We start from the raw sequence: 3,538 nt of genomic DNA on the forward strand, positions 1-3,538 counted from the left end.
TGGAGCCTTACCTTTAGCATCTAACTGCTATAGTTACGCCATAAATAGATTTTTTAATACTCGTGGTTTCCCACATGGTAATGGCAACGCCTTTAAGAGGATTCATGGCCATGCATGGCCTTCGGGTCTCCGGAGTGCAGAAAAGCAGACACGCAATCAGGGCTCCTCTTATTTCTTCACAGATGTTGGTTTTAGCACGGAACTGGCATTGTAATGTTGTATACCTTATTGCGCTGATCACATTTTGTCGTATTCGCAAGTACATTGTATCGTCTAAGAGAAGGACAGAGGCATGCGCATAAGAAGTGCCATGTAGTGCGGCCGGACGGGCTTCCGAGTGGGCGCTTACCACGCCTCAGTGAAGCAGATCACGCGGCGTGGGGAATCCTAGATGTAAAGCTTGCCGCGATCCTTGCAGCGTTCCGTCGATAGCTCAGTTGGTAGAACGGTGGACTGTAGAGGTATGACTCACGCGGACATCCATAGGTCGCTGGTTCGAATCCGGCTCGACGGAGTTCTTTTTTTATTTTTGGTTCCTCGTTATTTTGGTGGATTATTCTAATCCAGACACTTCTGAATCTGCTTGTACGAGGCCACATACAACCACAAGCGTTTCTTCTCAGAGTCACAATGCCCTCGCCTAGAGCACTACAGGGGCCGTGATTTTCGGCCCGGCCCGGGCCCGGGCCCGGAACTCGTTCAAGTTTACCCACCCGAACCCGGCCCGTCTACTCAAAGCGAGACCCGGGCCCTGCCCGAACCTGAGAAATAATTTCGCCTATACGGCCCGGCCCAGCCCGACCACAGATCAGGCCCGACTGAGGCCCGACCCAGTAATCTAGGTGGTGTTGCCCGAACATGGAATTGACAGCAAGGTGTTTTTAAGTAGCACATATCTACGCTTTCTTGGCGCATGTTTCGCTAACATTTATGCTTTAGTAAACGGCAATTTCTCGTAAAAAGGGGCTCACGGTGGAAATAGTTGAGCGGACGTACTGGGTACAATGAATGTTTGTTCGGCAGTGGTATACTGTACCCATTTTTCAGCAAATGCAATGGGAATCATTAAGAGCGTTTTGTATAGGGTATTGTAGCAAGGAAAGTGATTTGCAGCATGAGTTCAATTTCGATAGGAATCGCAGAGAAAAGAGAGGAGACAGAGAACAGAACGCTGTCTTCACGTTGTTTTTATTGCGCTCAATAGAAATTGAAAGCATGCTCTAACGAAAAAGCGAAACGTGCACGCTCCCGGATATGTAGCACCTGTCTTCAGCATAGTGGCACCTTGCCACAGCAAGATAAATAGAGCAAGAAAGCCAAATTTATTACCTTGTTGTAAATACACTAATTCAGATAAAAGTTATAACGAACTGCGTGCACCACGTGTACACTTGGAAATGCGTATAAGCATGCCGAAAGGAAGGAAAAAATATTTGTCATAGCATTCTTTTCATATATGACACCACTGCTGGTACATACAGCTTATAAGTTCTTTGCTGCATATTTTATAGCTTTATTTCTTCACATGTTATTGTGCAAAAAATCAAGTTATCAAGAGATACCGGCTTTAATTTGAATTGAATTTTTGAACTTTATTCAGACAGACATTGTCTGGGATGAAGGGGCTAAAGGCAGATGCAACTGCCTGAGAAGGGCCCCCCTACCCATACATTGCTCAGGGGTGGAAAGCCGCGGCACATGCGCAAGTACAAGTAACAAGAAAAGAAGGTCAAAATACAGGCATACAGGCGATCAAACTAGAATAAGTAAAATAGTTACCTTCGGTACACACTAATAATAATGCGTGACATGGAAATGTTTATACGAGCCCTGATGATGGTCAATGTTACAAAACAGTAAACCGAAGATAAGAAAAACATAAAACATAAATAATAAAAAAAAAACATCGAGAGACGGCAAATGCGGAATATAAAGAGAAGATTAGGAGCTAAACATAACGTAATCTTTAACTTTTTTTCCGGAAACTATATGTCGAAGAGTTGTCCCGAATCATATTAGCAATTTCTCGATTATTATTTAGAAAATGTGGCATTAAATAGGCGAGTGTCTGAGTACCGTATTTAGTTCGGAACATAGGCGTTCTGAGTCGATTTTGCCTTAGGTGATATTGTGAATGGTCAGATAACGATGATAGGGACAGGACTTGGGGGTCATGCAAAATTTGCCTATGTGTATGCGTAGCCAGTCTTAGTTGCAATAACTGATCTATTCTGAGTATATTAAGCTTGGAAAATGATGGCGCTGTGTGGTCATTTCGCTTAAGATTTTCGATGCAACGCACAGCTCTTTCTTGTAAAATTAATAATCTATCAAGGTTTGTTTGGGTAGTGGCACCCCAGATTAGGAGACAGTATTGCAAATGAGAGTGAACGAGGGCATAATATAACTGCAGTTTCAACCATTTAGGCACCAGGGAGCTAATATTATAGAGTATTGAGATTGAGCTGCACATGTTTGCATGGATCTTGTTTACGTGAGGTGTCCAGCTCATGTTCTCTTCAAAAACAATACCTAGAAATTTATAACTAGGAATCCGTTCGATAACGCAGTTTTGAAATATTATACAAGCATTATGGTCGTCAGGCTTGTTACGGCTTTTGAAAATAATATATTTAGTTTTTTTTACATTAAGTGGAAGTTGGTTTAGATGCAACCAGTGTGACAGATAAGTTAACCATCTATTAGCTATATTTTGAAGTTCAAGTAGATGTTTACCTGAAAAAAAAAGTACTCGTGTCGTCTGCATAGAGAATTATGTCGTGAGTTCGGGGTATGTTCACAATATCATTTATGTAGAGAATAAAGAATAAAGGACCTAGAATGGATCCCTGTGGAACGCCATATTTTATTGGTTGAGAATGAGAACAATAGCCATTTAGACAAGTGAATTGCACCCTGTCAGATAAATAGCTGCGTATCAAATTTAATACGGTACCTCTAATGCCGTAGTAAGGGAGTTTGTAAAACAAAATGAAATGCTTTACGGAATCAAACGCTTTTTTGAAATCTAAAAATATTGCAAGAGTATATTGCTTATGATCAATGTTACTAAGTAATTTTTCTTTAATATCCAAGAGTGCCATTTCGGTTGATTTCTTTTCACGGAAGCCAAATTGTTGCCTTGCAAGCATTTGATGGTCACCAAGAAATTTCATTAGTCGTGATTTTAAAGTGTATTCTAAAACTTTGGAAAATAAAGGTAGCACAGAATACGCCGGTAGTTATTCAAGTCGTCGTGAGAGCCACCTTTGTGGATGACTACCACCTTAGCTATCTTCATGCCATCAGGAAAAGTACCAGTGGTGAAAGCTTGATTGCAAATATGCTGCAGTGGGCCACACAGTAATTCGGCGACATGTTTAATTGGTTCTACCTTAATGTCATCGTAACCGGCGGTGGTATTTTTATTTAATGACTTCAAGTACGTAAGTATTTCTAATTGACTACAAAGAGTCAGGAAAATAGAGTTCGCAGAGGAAGAAGAAATGTATTTTTGGCAGTCGTTTGCTGCGTCACT

At 41.3% G+C, this 3,538-nt stretch overlaps 1 non-coding gene across 1 annotated transcript; it reads left to right on the forward strand.

The window, feature by feature from the left end:
• Positions 1-422: 422 nt before the first annotated feature.
• Positions 423-514, forward strand: Trnay-gua (transfer RNA tyrosine (anticodon GUA)). The gene is given in 2 exon segments: positions 423-459; positions 479-514. It is a non-coding gene; the product is annotated as a tRNA-Tyr (tRNA).
• The last annotated feature ends 3,024 nt before the right edge of the window (positions 515-3,538 follow it).

The sequence above is a fragment of the Rhipicephalus sanguineus genome, chromosome 6 (genome assembly GCF_013339695.2).
Source record: "Rhipicephalus sanguineus isolate Rsan-2018 chromosome 6, BIME_Rsan_1.4, whole genome shotgun sequence".
NCBI lineage: Eukaryota > Metazoa > Arthropoda > Arachnida > Ixodida > Ixodidae > Rhipicephalus > Rhipicephalus sanguineus.